At 40.1% G+C, this 19,439-nt stretch overlaps 1 long non-coding RNA gene across 1 annotated transcript; it reads left to right on the top strand.

Annotated features, from left to right (window-relative positions):
• Positions 1 to 13,263: 13,263 nt before the first annotated feature.
• LOC122239228 lies at positions 13,264 to 17,595 on the top strand. The gene is made up of 3 exons (XR_006218183.1): positions 13,264 to 13,364; positions 13,997 to 14,033; positions 17,460 to 17,595. It is a non-coding gene; the product is annotated as an uncharacterized LOC122239228 (long non-coding RNA).
• Positions 17,596 to 19,439: the final 1,844 nt, after the last annotated feature.

The following is a 19,439-nucleotide window of genomic DNA, read 5'->3' as shown; positions in this document are numbered from 1 at the left end:
ATATTTTTGTGGGATAAAATTTTTAAACATTATTTTAAAATGTCCTTTACGTTATTCCCTGCTTTGTAGTATTATCTATAGCCTTTTTGCTATTAGAATGGCTAGTTAGGACATGCCCCATGTGATTTGCCTTCATCTTGGACTTTCCAACTCAATGCCCTCATTTCACAGTGCTGTTCTGTGCTGATTAAACCTGTACTTACATTATTGGGGGATGGGAGCTCCCTATACATTTTTTAGTGGTTCCCATCTATCACTGGTGGCAGTATTCAGTTCTAGCTCTTTGCTCTCTGGCCTGCTCGCAGCACACTTCCTGCTTCTTACAAACCTGTACCCCATTTCCAGGCTTCTTTGCCATCCCATTTTCTCCTACATTTTCTTTTCATTTGTCTACTTGCATCCCATCTTTTATGGTCAAGTCCCAGTTAGCTGTTACTCTCTGTTCTCTCTTGTCTTAATTCAGCAGACATCCGTTCAGGGCCTGTTGTATTTGCAACTCTATGTTCCACGTGCTGTGCTCCAATCTTTCTTCTTTCTTTTCTTCTATTTTTCTTACTTTTCTGTGGTTGCACTATTCTTTTTTAGTCAGGCCCCAATAAGTAGCAAGTAGGGGTAAGGGACCAGCTCATGTGTGTATATATGTATGGGGAGCAGGAATTGTGGTCCATGACTGCTTAGGCATTCACATGGCTTGTGGGTCACCCAAGGGCCCTCTCCATACCTCTGTCTTCTTCCTTCAAGTTCATAGTATACCTTTCAGAATGGGGTCCAGGATTATTGCCAACAAGACTCATTCCAACCCAGAATACTAAACCACTGTAATGTTCTCACAGACAACATCATCACTTAAAATCAAAGATGTTAATATTGGCAGGAAATCTAATGTGGGGAGTACCTTTTTTCCTCTCAACAAGAAAATCCACAGTATCTCATAAGGTAGAACAAATTTTATATAACTCTGTGCAGACCTTTCTTTCACAAACTTCCATAATAACTGACCATACCTTGTTCTGGGATTCTGTTATTTCATAAAAGAATTGCATTAAAAAATAATACTCTTTTTAAAAAATTTGTATTCATTTATTTTTAATTCCAGTATAATTAAAATTCAGTATATCAGTTTCAGATGTACAATACAGTGATTCAACAATTGTACCTATTACTCAGTGCTCATCAAGATAAGTGTACTCTTAATCCCTTTTATCTATTTCATCCATCCCCCCCCCCACCTTTCCTCTGGCAGCCACCAGTTTGTTCTCTATAAAAAATATTGCTCTTTCATAAAAATGTAATGGCTCTAAAATGAGATGTTCTATTCATTCATTTATCCAACAGATATTTATTATGCCCCTTTTATGCACAAGACAAGGTGTTAGGCTTTATTGATAATACAGAAATATATGCCACCTACTTCACTATTTTCCTCGGAAGCATCCCTACTTATAAAACCCACTGAGAGGTAGATGGTCTAAGTGTTTGCCCAATATTACTGTAGATATTCCATTTGCTACTGGCTGGTCCTTTCTTCTTCACGTTTACCCTTTGGTTCAGAGTAATCTAAGTGGCCAGCTATTACTTGAAAGTGACTCTACTCCCATAAAGTGATTTCTTCCACAGAGCAAATTATGGTTTAGGAGACAGAGGATAGTAATACCTGTTCCTTTCTTAGGGGCCCAAATTATGGCTCTGCTATTCTTGTAGGAGTGGCAACTAATACAAAGCTTCCCTGGCACCTCCCAAAGCTGGCCCATAGAAGAAATGAAGGATGGATGAGCCCTTCAGGGTGTTCTCCAAGATTAGGAAAGGCATCATTTCAGAAAAATCAAAAAGGCCCTAACAATGCAGGAAGAAGAGACCTTTGTGAGACTAAATGGAGGTGGAATAGTTTGGAAAAAGCTACTGCACAAATAATTTTTTTTAATGTTTATTTCTGAGACAGAGAGAGACAGAGCATTAGCGGGGGAGGGCAGAGAGAGAGGGAGACAAAGAATCCGAAGCAGGCTCCAGGCTCTGAGCTGTCAGTACAGAGCCTAATGCGGGGCTCGAACTCACAAACCGTGAGATCATGACCTGAGCTGAAGTCAGTCACTCAACTGACTGAGCCACCCAGGCACCCTTGCACAAATAATTTGAAAAGCCTTCTTTCTCTCTGGTGAGTGGCCCACTCAGAGGACACTTGAGCCTGTTACAAACCCCGAGAAGGACCTATTGACTGCAGGTTGTAAGCACAGCTCCCCTGTGACCCAAGGGCCAAGACCTCTGGAAAAGATAAGAAGTCCTTCTCCCCAAATCTTCATCTTCATTGGCAACTACCATGCTCAGTAATTCTGAAAGCCAAAACAACTCTTCTTCCTCAGCTCAAGCACAGGGGTCCCCGTCTGCCCCCTTCATCTGAGCTGACCTTTCATTTTCCTGAACTCCTTCAGACCTCCTAATTTACCACTCACCAATACACAATTAAAAATAGCCTTATTCTTCATCTCAAATACTTTTTGGGAATAAGTCAAAGTATTGTTTAATGTGTCATGTTGTCTGTTGTTTCATATGTGCTAATCTTCTTTCTCCAGATTAGTAACTCTTCGAAGGCAGAACAAATACTTTGCAAATCTCAAAAGCTGGTGTGAATCTTATTTCCTAAATTAAAATTTAGCTCATTATGGGTTTACAAATACCAGTTCATGTATGAGGAAAATTGGACAGAATATTCTTTTTTTTTTTCAGACAGAATATTCTACATTTGAAATGTCTCTGAATATCCGTGTGGTCACTATGCTCATGTTTCCTGGTGTCATATTCTTACATTGGAGCCAGCATATTGCTGGGGACTACAATGGTCTATTGGGGATGCAAACCATCTTAAAAAAATATCGTTCAGGGAATTTCTATTTTCCGGTTCCACAGTAAGGAGCTTAGAAGTCCCACTCCATCCTAACAATAAATAACAACTTTTCTTAGATCCATAAGAGAAGGGAGGACACAGGACAAAGCACTGCCCAAGATTGGAGAGACAGGTGAATACAGGAGTCATAGTTTACCAGAGCAGACTCATGAGTGGAGACTGCTTGGGAAACCTGTACCAGGTTAGAAAAATCTGAAATGTAATTGATGAATTGCTGAGGGTAGAGTATAGACAAGCCTGAAAGTTAAACATTTTAAAGAAACCAAGTCTTTTGTGAGTTTTACTTCTAGAAGCCTAATCAGGTTCTCACAGTAATTACAGAGAAAATTCCCCTCTTGCTTCTGGTAGGGCCAGGAGAAAAGGAACTATTTTAAAATATGCCAAAACAGTCTGTTCTTAACAAGGACAGCCCTCAGCAGAAACTAACTAGAACCTAATCTGCTGGGATATTATCAGAGCTTAACTCATCTGGGGGAAGGAAAATACCCAGCTCTGGCTCACTCTAGCCTTTCCTATGGGAGAAGGGAAATAATCAACTATGGTCTGCTCTGGCCATCTTGTCCTACCTAAAGAGAGAGGGAAAAAATAAAAACTAAGAAACAGTTGTGACATTCACAGTCCAAGGGATCACTGAAAAAATTAGACTTAATCATAGGACTACAGACCGCTTCCTCTCTCCCCACACTTGACAACCACATTACTAAATGTCTATTTACAAAACCTCCTTTTACCTGATATTTCATACTTGACTATCAAGGAAAAGTTACAAGGCATACTAAAAGAAAAAAAATCCCACAATTTGAAGAGACAGAGCAAACACTGGAACCAGTACATGGCAAGAAAGTTGTGATTATCTTACTGGGAATTTAAAACAATTGGGAATTGAAAAGCATGCAAGAACTGATAGGCAATGTAAGTAGAGACATAAGAATTCTAGGAAAGAACCAAAAATAAATCCTAGAGATCAAAAATATTGTAACAGAAATGAAGAATATCTTTGATGAACTTATTAGTAAAATAGACATGGCTGAGGGAAGAATCTCTGAGCTCAAGGATATATCAATAAAACCTCCAGAACTGAAAAGCAAAGAGAACAAAGACTGACAAAAAAAAAAAAAAAAAAAAGAAAACAAAACAAAACAGAACAGTTCTGGAGAGTGGGAAGTCCAAAATAAAGGCATCAACATGGTCACATTCTGATGAGAATGCTGTTCCCTATTTCATAGCCAATGCCTTCTCACTGTGTCCACACATGATGGAAAGGGCAAGGTATCTCTGTGGTATCTTCTTCTTATAAGAACACTAATCCCATTCATGAAACTTCCACCCTCATGACCTAAGCACCATCCAAAGATCCCACCTACAAAACCATCATCTTTGGGGATTTCAATATATGAATTTGTAGGGGACACAAACATTCAGACCATAGAAGAGATTAACTAGGAACAAAGGAGAGAGGACACTAATGACTAATATCAAAATGAAAGAGACACCACTACAGATTTTGTGGACATTAAAAGGATAATAAAGGAATATTACAAACAAATCTATGTCCACAGAATTTGATGGCAAATTTGACAACCTAGATGAAATAGACCAATTCTTTGAAAGACAATCTACCAAAATTCACACAAGAAGAAAGAGACCTTCTGAGTAGAATTACATTTATTAAGGAACTAAATATATAATTAATAACCTTTCAAAATAAAGAGCACCACCCAAATGGGTTCACAGGTGAATTTGACAAAACATTTAAAAAATAAATTATACTAATTTTCTTCAATCTGTTTCAGAGACTAGAAACAAAGGGAATACCTCCTAACTTACTCTATGAGGCCAGCCTTACCCTAATACCAAAACGAGACAAAGACATTCCATTAAAAAAAAAACAAAAAAACTACAGACTACTACTATATCTCATGAACATAGATATAAAAATGCTCAACTAAATATTAGCAAATTGAATATACAACATATAAAAAGAATCATACTACACAACCAAGTGGGATTTATCCCAGGTATGCAAGATTGATTCAACATTCAAAAATCAGTTAATGTTATTCATCATATCAACAAGCTATAAAAGAAAAATCACATGACGGGACCTTGGGTGACTCAGTTGGTTAAGCATCCAACTCTTGATTTCAGCTCTGATCATGATCTTGTGGTTCACAGGTTTGAGCCCTGCATTGGGCTGTCAGTGCAGAGCTTACTTGGGATTCTGTCTCCCTCTCTCTCTGTTCCTCCTCCACTTGAGCTTGCTCTCTCTCTCTCAAAAATAAATAAACATAAAAATAGGAAAAATCACGTGGCCATCTAAATAGATTGAAAAAAAAGCATTTGACAAAACCCAATCCACCAATTCATGATAAAAACTCTCAGTAAACTAGGAATTCTTCCACAATGTGACAACAATTATCTATCATTTACATCTACAGTTTACATAATATTTAATGGTAAGAAACTGAACGCTTTCCTGCTAAGATCAGCAACAAGACCAGGAGGTCTTCTCCCATCACTTCTTTTCCACTTCATACTGAAAATTCTTGCTAATGCAATAAGATAAGAAGAGGAAATAAAAGTATACAGATTGCAAAGAAAGAAATAAAATTATCTTTGTTCACAGATGACATGGTTGTCTATGTGAAAAATTCAAATATTTGACAAAAAAACTTCTGAAACTAAACAGTGATTATGGCAAGGGCATACGGTTAATACACAAAAGTCATTTACTTTCTTAAATACCAGCAATGAACAAGTAAAATTTGAAATTCAAAACACAATGTCATTTATATTAACACCTCAAAAATTAAGTACTTAGGTCTAAATCTAACGAAATATGTACAAGATCTGTATGAGGGAAGCTACAAAATTCCGAGGAACAAAATTAAAGAATTGAAGAAATGGAGAGGTATTTCATGTTCATGATTAGGAAGACTCCATATTGTCAAGTTATCAGTTCTTCCCAACCTGATCCACAGATTCAGTGAAATCCCAATCAAAATCTCAGCAAGTGGGACTCCTAGGTGGCTCATTCAGTTAAGCATCCAACTCTTGGTTTTGTGTCAGGTCATGATCTCACGATTTTGTGGGTTTGAGCCCTGCTTCAGGCTCTGTAGTGGCAGCGCAGAGCCTCCTTGGAATTTTCTCTCTCTCCCTCTCTCTCTGCCCCTTCCCTGCTCACACAGTCTCTATCTCTTTCAAAATAAATAAATAAACTTTTTTAAAAAATCTCAGCAAGCTATTTTTGTGGATATTGACAAACTGGTGCTAAAGTTTCTGTGGAGAAGCAAAGATCCAGAATAGCCAACACAATGTTGAAGAACAAAGTTGGAAGACTGACACTACTCAACTTGAAGTCTTACTATAAAGCAACAGTAATCAAGAACGTGTGATATTGGCAAAAGAGTAGAGAAGTATATCAATAGAGCAATAGAAAGTTAAGAAATAGACTTACATAAATATAGTCAATTGATTTTTGACAAAGGAACAAAGGCAACACAGTAGAGAGAAGACAGTCTTTTCAACAAATGGGAAGGGAACAACTGTTCATCCACATGCCAAAAAAAAGTAATCTAGACACAGACAGAATTAGCTCTTCACAAAAATTAACACAAGTGATCAGAGACTTCAATGTAAAACGCAGAACTACAAAACTCCTAAAAGATAATAACACAGGAGAAAACCTAAATGACCTTGGGTATGGCGATGACTTTTTAGATACGACACCAACAGCACAGTGGTTGTCCAAAACTACAAAAAAACTTTGAAAACTCAACAATAAGAAAGAAAGCAACCCAATTTAAAAATGGGCCAAACACCTTAACAGATAGCTCAGCAAAGAAGAACAGTGGAACACAATGTTCCACATCACATATTTTCAGGAAAACACAAAGCAAAACAATGAGATACTACTACACACCTATTAGAATGGCCAAAATTTGGACCACTGGAAACACCAAGTGCTAGTGAACCCTGGTGAGAATGCAAAATGGTTACAGCCACTTGGGAGGACAGTTTAGCGGTGTCTTACTTAAACTAGATATACTTTTATTACCCCATCCAGCAATCACACTTTTTGGTATTTACCTAAAGAAGTTGAAAACTTGTGTCCACAAAAACCTGCAAACAAATGTTTATAGCAACTTCATTCATAATTGCCAAACCCGGAAACAACCAAGACATCCTCCCAGAAGTGAATGAGTTAAACTGGTACATGCAGACAATGGAATACTATTCAACACTAAAAAGAAATGAGCTATCCAGCCATGAAAAGACATGGAGCAATGGAGCAAATTTAAATGCATATTATTAAGTGAAAGAAGTCAATCTGAAAAGGTTACATTCTATATGATTCCACATTCTGGAAAAGGCAAAACTATGGAGACGGTTAAAAATCAGTGGTTGGTGGGGCAGGGAGGGATGAATAGGTAGAACGGAAATGATATTTAGGGCAGTAAAACTATTCTGGATGATACCATAATGATAAATACCTATCACTAATACATTTGTCCAAACCCATAGAATCTACAACGCCAAGAGTGAACCCTAAGGTAAACTATGAATTTCAGGTGTAAATGGTGTGTCCATGCAAATTTGTCAGTTATAACAAATGTACCATCTTGGTGGGGGACATTGACAACAGGAAGGCTATGCATGTGTAGAGACAGGTTATACAGAAAATCTCCTTGTCTCTTTACTTTCCTCTTAATTTAGCTGTGAATCTGAAGCTGTTTTTTTTTTTTTTTTTTAAAGAAGACTTTTAGGGGCACCTGGATGGCTTAGTCGGTTAAGTGTTTGACTTCAACTCAGGTCATGATCTCGCAGCTCTTGAGTTCCAGCCCTGCTTTGAACTCTGTGCTGATAACTCAGAGCCTGGAGCCTGCTTTGAATTCCATGTCTCCCTCCATCTCTGGCCCTCTCTTGTTTGTGCTCACTCTCGCTGCCTCTCTCTCTCTCTCTCACAAAAAATGAATAAACGTTAAAAATTTTTTTTAAATAAAAAAGACTTTTAAATATACAAACAGAAAAAAAAAAACATCCAGCAGCATTGCTTTTATTCTACGGTAAATAATCTAAACACTCTTAATATTATTTTTAAAAGTAGCATATTCATACTATTTCCTAAGGTAAAACTTGATTTGGTTGAAATTTTATATTTGCTGAAGGCCTCTCAGCTTATACCAACACCCCTGCCCCATGCCTGCACCAAGCTCTCCACAGACTCCACATTCTTCTGCTCTTGGTAATACTTATATTCATATTTGCGAAGCTCTGCTCTTCCACTCCTATGACAAGAGGGTACAGAATAGAGGCTTGATAAGTACTTATTGAAAATTGATTCATTTGTTTTTCAAAATTCAGAGAAGCTACAGGAAGTTGAAGTCAAATCTTTTAGGTGAAGGTGGAAAGAGTAATAATGGCCTTTCTGGCACTGGAGAAGCATCCTACTAGAAAAATGTTCTGCTTGGCTACCATGTGATGGTTTCCCCACCAGTGACATGGTTTTAAGATTGTAGACACGGTTCAAGGGAAGAAGGAATCTCGGAGAGTTGGAACAGGAGGAAAGATGAGGCACCTATAACAAAAAGGAGCACAGCTCAGAGAGGCTAGCCTCGGAAGAAGCAAACACCCTCAAGCAAAGGAACAAGCAAGTCTTGTTTTCCCTCCAAACTCAAATCTTCAAGAAACAAACAATCGGCTTTTGTTGTCTTTGGGCTTTGTTTTTGTTTTGCTTTTGTGCCTCAGAAAGAACCGGAAAAACACACTGGCTCAGGTGAAAACTTTGTGTCAGCAGGAAAGACAAAAACCAAATTAACCAACTTGGCAGCCCTTCCCTCAGCAACTCCCAACCATAGAGCAAGCACCCTCTAGTGTTTCAAGAAATCCCAGCCAAACACAAAATTGCTTAGCCAAATTTGCCAAGTGGAACTTGAGTTAACACGATTGTTTTAAACCTCATAATTCAGCAATTTGCAAGTTACCACAACTTCCCACATAAAAATGAGCCCGTGACCTTGTTTCAGGTGTGATATGAAGAAACTTATTGGTGGCACCTATTTGTGCAACACCGCCCTGAGCTCCCTACACTGTCTCTAAGTAGAATTACAGTGTCTGGGGAAAGGGGCGTGGCCCATGTGGGGTCTCTATATTAGCAGCCAAGGATGCCAGTGGACCTGTGTTCTCAAAGCTGCCATCGGGAGTGTGTTAGTATCCCTGACTGCTATGGATTTCACCCAGTTTGTCAACTTGCCTGGCAGAAATTGGTCCTTTAAGGAATAGTACTAGGAACAGTCCTGCCAGGCCTGGCTTCCAGAAACAGGTGACAGAGTGCTGGGAAGGGAGAATGCAGTGGCCTAAGAAGCACAAGGGTGGGATGGGGGCTGCGAGTGAGACAGTAGCCACCCCAGTCTGTGCTCTGCTTGCACACGGGGGCATTTTACAGTTATGTCCTGGGAGGATTTTAGGGATCATCTAATCCCTAGCTCTCATTAGGAGTTAAAGCCGAATCCCAAAGAGGTCGAATGATATACTAAAGGTTAGACAACAAGCTATTTGTGGGGAATAAGAATAGAATTAACTTTGCTTTTGCTTTTGGAGGGAAGTACTCTCAATATGCCAGACACTTTTCTAGATGATTTGCATAATTTGCCTTTTTAAACTTCACAAACATGTATGCTAGGTAATCTCATCATTGTTATGATCCTGTTTTGGAGAGAAGGATACAGGTTCTGAAAGGCAAGTTAAATTTGAATCTGCATCTGTCTACAAAGCCCATGCTTTTTCCTCTATGCACCAGATGTTCATCTCCAGCTTAGCAGAATCTAGTGACATCTTCCCCAAAAGCGAATGCAAGGGCAGAGAACTGGGCTCCTGCTGGCATGTGGAAGGCAGTGAAGGGGCAGGATGCTATCCCTAGGGTTGCAAGTTATATCTAAGAATATGTTAGTGGGTAGAAATAATATAAGTTGATGTGTAAGTTTCCACTGTGGTGACTAGGACCATCATGCATTAAATAAATAACCTTATCAACCTTCTTTGAGTGTAAAGACATACTCTGAGTTCCTGATAACTGATTTCCTTTTGTGTGCCTATTAGATATGTTATTAAAAGGTAGATTCAGGCTCAGTAGATCTGCAAGGAGTTCAGAAATTCTATATTTGTACAAGCTCCCAGCTGTTGCTGATGCTGCCAGTCCATGGACCACAATGAGTAGCAAAACTTTGCACCACATCCAATACATGAATAGAGAGAGTACTCACTCTACATTGCAAGAGCTAATTAGGCTGAAGCGCTTTTTTTGTTTTGTTTTTCAATGGGGCTAACCCTAAAACAGGTTCTAGTCTTCTGTTTGGAAAAATTGTCCAGCTTCTAATTCAATAAGCCACTTCCCACACCTAATATTCCACCTTCAAGACACATGTAAACTCTGCAAAAAAATTTACCTTCCAAAGCTTAACAAGGAAATTCCATTTCTGTGCTTCTGGGCACAGGTGTGCCAGCTGGTGACAGTCCTTCTTCTCTTTACAACAATCAAGCCAAAGTTTAACAAGTTCCATTTTTAAAGTCTCTGAATGAGCAGTGCATCCCCTTCTAGAAGCTTCCCCCTTCTCCTCCTACAGGACGAGGGCCTTTCAGCCCCATCTTCTCAATGAACCCCTCATTCGAACATGCTGCAGCAAGCATGTTCCCTTTTTAACTTGTATCTGCTTTACACCTTTGACCTATAACGTCCTTTTACTGAATCATCTTTCCTTATTCGTTCATCTTGTCTTCCCAACCAAATCCCAAGCTCTTTGAGGACAGAGGCTCTAATGTCATTTTGTATCTTGCTTCAATGCCTAGGCCAGTGTTTTACTCAAATAATGGGCTGAGTAATTATCTCTTAATTCCCTGAAAGTTTTTTTTTCCAATTGTGTGAGAATGTAAGTTCCCAATGGGTCTATAAAGAGTGTCTATGAGGACCACAGGGTGGAATCTTCAATTATTACTGGGTCAACAAATTAATATCTTACCTCTAATAAGGATGGGATTCTATAAACTCACACCAGAATTCACCTCAGTAGTGTGCAAGGACCACATGAGATAATGCATGTGAAAGCACTGGATAAAGTATAAAGCCCTCTTCAAATGTAAGGTATAATCCTGTTGTGGTTATGATTTAGGGCATATGTTTCTACCAGAAATGAACAACCATGGGATCACCAAGAAATGATAGACAGGCTTTAACTATACCCCAAACCCACTCCATCTGAAAAGGGCTTTTCTTTTTTCATTCATTCATCCATGAATTATACGTCAATAAACTGAGACTCTCTCCTGGGCCAGGAAATAGAGGAAAGAGGAAAATGTGGGGATGGATGTGTAAACTGAATGCTAGTATCACATGGCAACTCCCATTTCCTGAAGTTCAGGGGTAGTCAGGTACAATTTAATATGGTCAGGGGAGCTATTTCATGGACTGAGAGAGGCAGTGAGAATGGATGTCTTCCCAGCAGGACAGCATAATAGCATCCATGTGTTTGTCTGAATATACACAGACATTCCATATGTCCAACTCTTTCACCTTCTTGAATAAGTCATGCTACCTCTTGCTTTCCGCCTGCTTGGCATTCTTCCCCTGCCCCTACTTTCCCTCTCACTACAGTTTCTTTATTATCAATGACTTGGAGTCATCTGGGGCTATGTCTCCTATGCACCCTGCTGATATTCTGGAATATCAGTGGCTTCTACCTGCTTTCCTGCCTTTGAAGATCCATATCCCAGATACACTTCCTGTTTGGTTCCATCAGGCTGTTACGACCATCACTCCCTCTCAGATTTATCAAAGTTACCTTAAACTTGGTGTGCCCTAAACAGACACCATGTTTCCTGCCAGACCCTCTCCATCCCTAACTATCCCTTGCTCAGAGAATGGCACCACCAGCCACTCAGAAAACTGAGAGTGACTAGGACAGGATGACATTGGCAGCCCCTCAAAGCAGCATTTGTTCAATGACTATCTGACATTTGGGAGGAGTCCTTCAGAGCTTTCTGTGGGAAGAGAGTCGGAGGACCACTTGTGGCTGTGACATTGACTCCTCAATGTCCTGAGCGGTTCAGTTCTGACCTCACACCTTCAAGCCACAGTTAAGCACACCCACTCCCTTAGGGTGACAAACTCATCCCAGTTTACTCTGGACTTCCCTGATTTTATCATTGGAAATCTTATGTCCTGAGAAACCCTGCAGTCTCAGGCAAATCTGGACAGTTGGTCACTCTGAGTTCCCTTAGAAGGCAGTTTGGAGACCATCTGTGCTTATGTGGTATGTTAGCTTCCTAAGGCTGAATGACAAATACCATCGACTGAGTGGCTGAAAACAATACAAAATTATTCTCATAGTACTGGCGACTATAAGTTCAAAATCAAGATGTCAGCAGGGTTGATACCTTCTGGGATCAGTAAGGAAGACTATTTCAGGCCTCTCTCCTAGCTTTCAGTGGTTTGCTGCCAGTCTTTGGCATTATTTGCCTTGTAGAGACATAACCCTGATCTCTGCCTTCATCTTCACATGGCATTGTCCCTGTGCATGTGACTGGGTCCAAATTTCCCCTTTATGAAAAAATACCAGTCAAATTGTGTTAAGGGACCACCACCTCCTATATGACCTCATCTTAGCTTAACTAATTACATCAGCAGTGATCCTATTTCCAAATAAGTTCACATTCTTATTTGAGAGGGGATTAATATTTCTACATATGAAAGGGGGGCATAATTCAACCCATAACATTCGATGTCCGTTACTTGGGCCTCGAAGCCTCCCAACCCCATTTCATCCATGTCAAATAGTACCTGGAGGCTATGCACCATGAACTATAGTCAGGAATATCTCTAAATGAAACTGGGCAATATAATTTTCACCATTTCATCTCATTTTCTGTGTTTTTTTTTTCATCAACCTTTCTATTTTGGCTTCCAGGAAACTGACAAACCAGGCCCCAGACTTTGCCTGGGAGTCTCCTAGACTCTCCCACTCACTACTACTATTTTTGGTTTTATCTCTTAAATATCTCTCAAATTAATCTCTACCACCAGGAGCACCTGGGTGGCTCAGTTGGTTAAACACCCAACTCTTGATTTCAACTCAGGTCATGATCTTATGGTTCATAGGATCCAGCCCCATGACAGGCTCTGTGCTGACAGTGAGGCACCTGCGTGGTATTCTCTCTCCCTCTCTCTCTGCCCTTCCCCTGTCTCAAAATAAATAAATAAACATTTAAAAAATATTCTCTAGTACCAGTGTCTTAACTCAGACTCTCATCACATCTAGCATTGATCACAATAACCTAACTCACTTTTTTTCTATTTCCGGTCCAGTGGTCCCCCTGCTAGCCTCCCTGAACCCTGCTGCTGGGATCATCCTGCTAGGATGCACAAACAAGACACCGCCACACATAAAGTGCATAGTGGCTCCCCAAAGGGCAGGTAAAGTTCAAATGTCTTTGCTTAACACCAGGGCCCTGCGAGACCTCACTCCTGTCTGCCTTCTCAGACTCACTCATCCTTGCCCTGCCCACAAGCACAGCAAACACCAGAAACACTCAGTCTGGGGTTTACCAGGTCACATTGTTGTCTCCTATTCCTGCCTTTTGCATGCACTCTTTCTTCTGCCCTCAATGCCTTCTCCCCATGGCATCCCATGTATGTTCCTACTTATCCTTTAAACTCAGCTGAGGTATGCCTTCTTCTGGGAAACCTCTCCTGATCCTGTAGAGTGATTTATGCTAGTCCCATAGAACTTCCCACTGCACTACCACAAATCAATATATTTCTCATCTATCTCTTCCTCTTGGCCAGAGGACAAGAAGTTCATGAACCATCAAAAACTGTACCAAAATTGCACTTTGTACCCTCTCTCCCCTCATTATTAGAGTGTACCTTGGAACATGTTATTTAACTCCTTTAAGCCAAGGGGGTTTCTACTGAAATGTGTAGATAGCGAAAGTACCCACTCATGATGTTGTTAGTAAATGAAATAATTAACACGGAGCTTAGTACAAGACATCGATTCTCAAAAACCGTTGTTGTTACCATATTGTTTTTGTTGTTGATTTCAGAAACACCATTATCCTGGATGAAAAATGTGGGCTTCAGGTTTGTACTGCCTGGGAGTAAACTGTGGGTCCCACCACTTAATTAGCCATGTGTCCTCATGCATGGTTCTTTATTTCTTCATCTGTATATGCAGGTAATAACAATTACCTCATAGATATTTGAGGACAAAATACACTACTTGTGAAACACTTGGAAAAGAACTTGGCACATATTAAGTGCTTAGTAAATACGGGTCCATAATATAATCGATTTTCATCAGATTCCTAAAGGGTTCCATGGCTGCAGACAAGATTGGAAATCCATGCTCTAGTCTGTGAACTCCTTGAGGGAGGGATCTTGTATTACTCTTTGTATTCTAATTATACAGTACAGCACTGAGCACGCAGTAGATGCTTGATAATTTTTTTTAATGAATGGATGAATTGTGAATTGAGCAAAAAACACCAAGTTAAATAATGTTACTTTTCAAGAGGTCACAGCTGAGCAACTTCATCCCTTGAGAACATGGCTAGGAATCAGGAAATGGGGAAAGTACATGTTCCAAAACGGCACATAAAAGCTCACACACTTTATTCAGAGGAATCATAAAATGTTAGAGCTGGACTGGACCTCAGCAACGATCTGTTACAACTCTCTTACACTGTAGGTGAGGAAAAGGAGCCGACTCTCAGAACTTATCTCCTTTCCCTTTATGTATAATTCTAAGAAGCTTCGTTATCTGGCTTCCTGGCCAAAGCACATAAAGGAGAGCAAATTTGGACAGGAAAAGAGAGAGCTAGAACTATGTATTCCCATGATAAGTATTGAGAAGCAAAAGCTACACTAAGGACAGGAAAACTATGTAAAAAGCAGACACAAAAACTGAAAAATCACCAAAGCCTGTAACACTGCAGTGGCTGGGGTAGGGTGAAAGTGCTTCCTCCTCAACAGACCTTCTGGACCTGACCTGGAGCCAGTCCCAACAGTGTAGTAAATTGTATGATGCTTCACGAAAGCAAAATTTGCAAGAAAGTGAACTTATTTTAGTTCATAATCATTTCTATCCAGGGCCCCTATCCTACTGACCAGATTGGGAATGCAAACCACAAGATTTCATGGCACCCCTCCATCTCATTCTGAGGTTATGTCAGAGACCCCAAGAGATGTCAATAATATCAAAACATTGATGAAGTAGTCCCTGAGTCACCTGCACACACAGGTGAGGTCTCTGTTCCTGTCAGCATGCCTGTTCCCGACCCTAGCCTTGGTCCACTGCTTCTTTTGATCCAGTCTTGGAGAACAAAGGTCTTTCTGGCGCTTCTCCCTGGATGTACCACTCAAGCATTCCTTTCTAGGCCCAGATGTTTGTGCTCTGTCTCCACTCCTCTCTTCTCTTCCCAAGCCTTCCCCCTTCTCTCCTTCCCTCTGCCTCTTCTCTGCTCTTCCCCCTTTTACTCCCTCTGCTTGGGGGTACATTTATTCTTAGTCTGGGGGATTATCTTTATCTTCTCATGTTTCTATGTCCTGAAGACTGTTTCTTTCACCCCCTCTGCAAATCCTTTAAGTTTTTCTAAGAGCCTGACCCTTTGGAACACAAAAGTCAGATGGCTGTACAGGCTAATTCTGCCTTCCACCCTGCTATATTCCCTCTCTGAGGCAGTGAACCAAAGAAGGCTGACCCTGTTTGGATCTGGGAAAGGGAAAAGGATAAGTGTGGAGAAGAAAAAAATATAGTGAACATCTCAGAATGGTATCCCATCATGTATGTGATATATTCCAGAAAAATTGTTGGCCAAATTGTATGCAAAAGAGAGTTAATTTTTAGTCATCCAGAAAATTCATAGCTGCACAATAACTCATTCTCTTACGTGTTAAGTAAATAAGTACCATGCTACTGTATGCTCATACTAGCATTAAGCAGCATTTCCCAAAACCTTTTGCATGGAGTGCTTAAACTCTAATTTTGGGCCACGTAGAAAAGTCTTGTATAGTCATAGGAATTTTTTAAATGCCACTCTTCTTGGAGATTTAGAAAACATCTTAGCATATTAAAGACTCTTTGAAACTGAAACTGATCCTGCATTATCTGACCATGGAAACCTGATCTGATTGATCTCCTGTGGAGTGAGTATTGTGTGGAACACACTTCGGAAACATCTGGCTGATATTCACGCTGATGACCAATTCAAGGTGAAGAAAGGCAGAAGTTTTCATGGCATGTATGCTCAGGACAGAAATGGGATTGGGTAAATCACCACTTCCAAGGAAGGATTAGACAAGCAATAACCCCTGGAGCACTGAACCCTTATTTCCCCCTCAGCCTGAAGGGTTCCATAGCCCCAGACTGTACCTGCCAAAGCTGTCAGGTCCACTGTTCAATGAATCACATGGGGGCTACTGAGGTGTAGAGCATGGATCTTGGTTTCATGCTGCCCTTTCCCAACCCAGGATGATAGCTATTTGGATCTTCAAAGCCATTACAGCACACACTCTTTTGGATGCTCAAGAAATCAAAAAAGAAAGAATTATTTCAGATGTTTCTATCTCTGGCCTTATTTCCAAACAGAACAAGCAGTTACTTGGATTACCTCATCTTTCCTTTGTACAGGGAGGACAAAACTCAAACTAGACAAGAAATGATAGAATTGTTCTCTGAAAAGATGGAAGGCACCGAAACTATGTAATAATAGGTCAAGAAAGGTGCTAAAATACTCTGGCTGCTGAAACAGTGAGCTCATCAGAAAGCCGTAGGCGCAAGTTCGGGAACTTATGACTCACATTCAATATACTTGCAAAGTAGTTTCAATTTGAAGAAGATTATTTGGACAACTCATAAATGTTACCACTCTGCTAGGCACTATGGGAATCATAAAATGTAAAACTCAATTTGCTGTTGTTATTACTATCACAATTATCAGAGAAGCTTTGTGGATATTAGAACATGTTTAGACTAGCCATTATGGGAAGTGCCCAGGAAAATCAATAGGAAATTGATATTGTACAGCACATGAACTTCAGTGGGCATAGTCAGTGTGGCCCTGTGTCTTTTTTCAGGAAGCAGAGAATAGAGAGGCAGGGAGCAGAGAAAGTGGGAATTTACCCCAGGGGTTGGGGGCAAAGCAGTGTGACAAAACACAAAATTAAGATGACAAAACTCCGGAATAGTTATGGAAACAACACTAAAGTTGCCAAATACAGAGTTCTAGCCAGGCAAGGAGTCAAGAGAAGCTAGGCATGGGCTCATGGGCCAATTACAGGCCAAGAGAGTAACCCTTATCCATTTATTAAGGCTATAGTTATTAGTTTCCAAGTCATTCTTTACTGGAAGTGTCTATTAGATTTGGCAGTGAGAACCAGGAGTTATTTGGCCTAGAGTAAGTATAAGATATTCTTCTAAGTAAAGGAATGGATCTAGAAATAGGATATAATTGTTCCAGACTTCCTTCTCATCCATGTTCTGTTCTTTCCTTCTCAACACTATCCCAGATACCCAAAGACCCAAAGCAAGTGAAGACCGTTGAGGGGAGTGGAAGATATAGAAATGCTAAAGAATAAGTTCAGTCCCTGATGGAGTGGAAAGAGGGCCAAAGGAAGGCTCTGTCGGGAAGGAGGAGACATCAAGGTGAAGATCTTCACTGTCACCTGAGGTCCATTTGACTCTTTTTTAATGCCAATTTCTTACCAAAAAAAGTAGCATTTCTTTATCATTTTGTTTTTCATTTCTTTGGTTGGCAGTAAAATTGAATGTTTAATTTATATGTGAATTGTCTGCATTTTTTTTTACCAATTTTCCAATGGAGATCTTATAGTTTTTATATTGATTTGGAAAAGCTCTTTATACATTTATGATATCAGTCCCGTGCCATATTTATCACAAGTTCCCCCAATTTGACATTTACTATTTAATAGTGTTTATAGTCAATTCCAACAAACTGAATTCTTGAATTATTATGTAGTCAAACCTACTTTTTTCCTTCATATTTTTCCCATTGCTTTAGAGAGGCTTTTCTGGCATGGAATAAGTAAATATTTATCTATATTCTTCTTATATTTTGAGGATCTCATGTTTTTTGTTTTGTTTTGTTTTTATATTTAAGTATTATGTTAGACTAGAATTTTTTTTTATTTTGGTTTATGGAGCTGCTAAGGGAGAATTACATTATTTTCCAAATATGAAAATAATTCTGAATAATCTTTTTTTTCTCCTGTCTATAAGATACTGTTTTTTTTAACTAAAGACAGTAAGAGTTAAGATACCTTGATACTCAAAAAACCTTAACATGCAATCTCTGGTTATTTGGTTAGTGGTGGGTTATATTTCAGTTTTTGAAGGAGATAAGAGGAGATAAGTAGGGAAGATCGCTCAACATCTCTCAGATCATCCCAAGCAAGCTCTAAATAAGCTTCCTTGGGTTGGACACTCTATCATTATTCTTGCATTTAAAATCAAACATCATAAAGGAGAGTAGGACAGGAGAATTGTGATATTTTAAAGTACAACCTCTACACAGAATAAGGTCCAGAGTATGTTGGTCTAGTTCAGGAAAGCATACGTGGGTCCTCAATAAATAATCAATAATCAATTTTGTGCCCACAGGAGTGTAAGCTCCCCAAAGACGGAGACTCTTTGTTCTATTTCTACCCTCTAGTTCCTCTTACATAATTCCCTACACGTCAAACCTGCCCTCTTGACCAGTAAGTGTTCAGGAACTGGTGACCAAATCTGAACACTACTCCCGGGCCCCAGACACATATTGCCTCAATCTCTTTTCTCAACCCCTTACACTTTCTTTCTTCCCTTGGTTCCAGTCCCTGATGCCCTGCCTCCACCTAGAAGAAGGAGGCTCATTTGTTATCATTTGTTTTTCTAGGAAGAGCCTCTGAGGCTCAGATGAAGGAATAGGCAGGGGAAAGAAGAGCTAAGCCTATGGGTCAAGGAGCCAGGGTGTAGCTCCAAGATGAAAGCCCAATTATCTTTTCTATGTTTATTTAATTTTTTTTATTTTTTTTTAACATTCATTTATTTTTGAGACAGAGAGAGACAGAGCATGAATGGGGGAGGGTCAGAGAGAGAGAGAGGGAGACACAGAATCCGAAACAGGCTCCAGGCTCTGAGCTGTCAGCACAGAGCCTGATGCGGGGCTTGAACTCACGGACCGCGAGATCATGACCTGAGCTGAAGTCGGACACTTAACTGACTGAGCCACCCAGGCGCCCCAATGTTTATTATTTTTGAGACAGAGAGAGAGCAAGCGGTGGGGGGGGGGGGCAGAGAGAGGGAGACACAGAATCTGAAGCAGGCTCCAGGCTCTGAGCTGTCAGCACAGAGCCTGACTCAGGGCTCGAACCCATGAACTGCGAAATCATGACCTGAACCAAAGGCGGACTCTCAACCAACTGAGCCACTCGGGTGTCCCGTGAAAGTCCAATTCTGACCTCATCAACAGGGCAAGATGACCACTGCAG

The sequence above is a fragment of the Panthera tigris genome, chromosome B3 (assembly GCF_018350195.1).
Source record: "Panthera tigris isolate Pti1 chromosome B3, P.tigris_Pti1_mat1.1, whole genome shotgun sequence".
NCBI lineage: Eukaryota > Metazoa > Chordata > Mammalia > Carnivora > Felidae > Panthera > Panthera tigris.
Note: the sequence above shows the minus strand (reverse complement) of the source record. Positions and strands in the feature narration are given on the sequence as shown.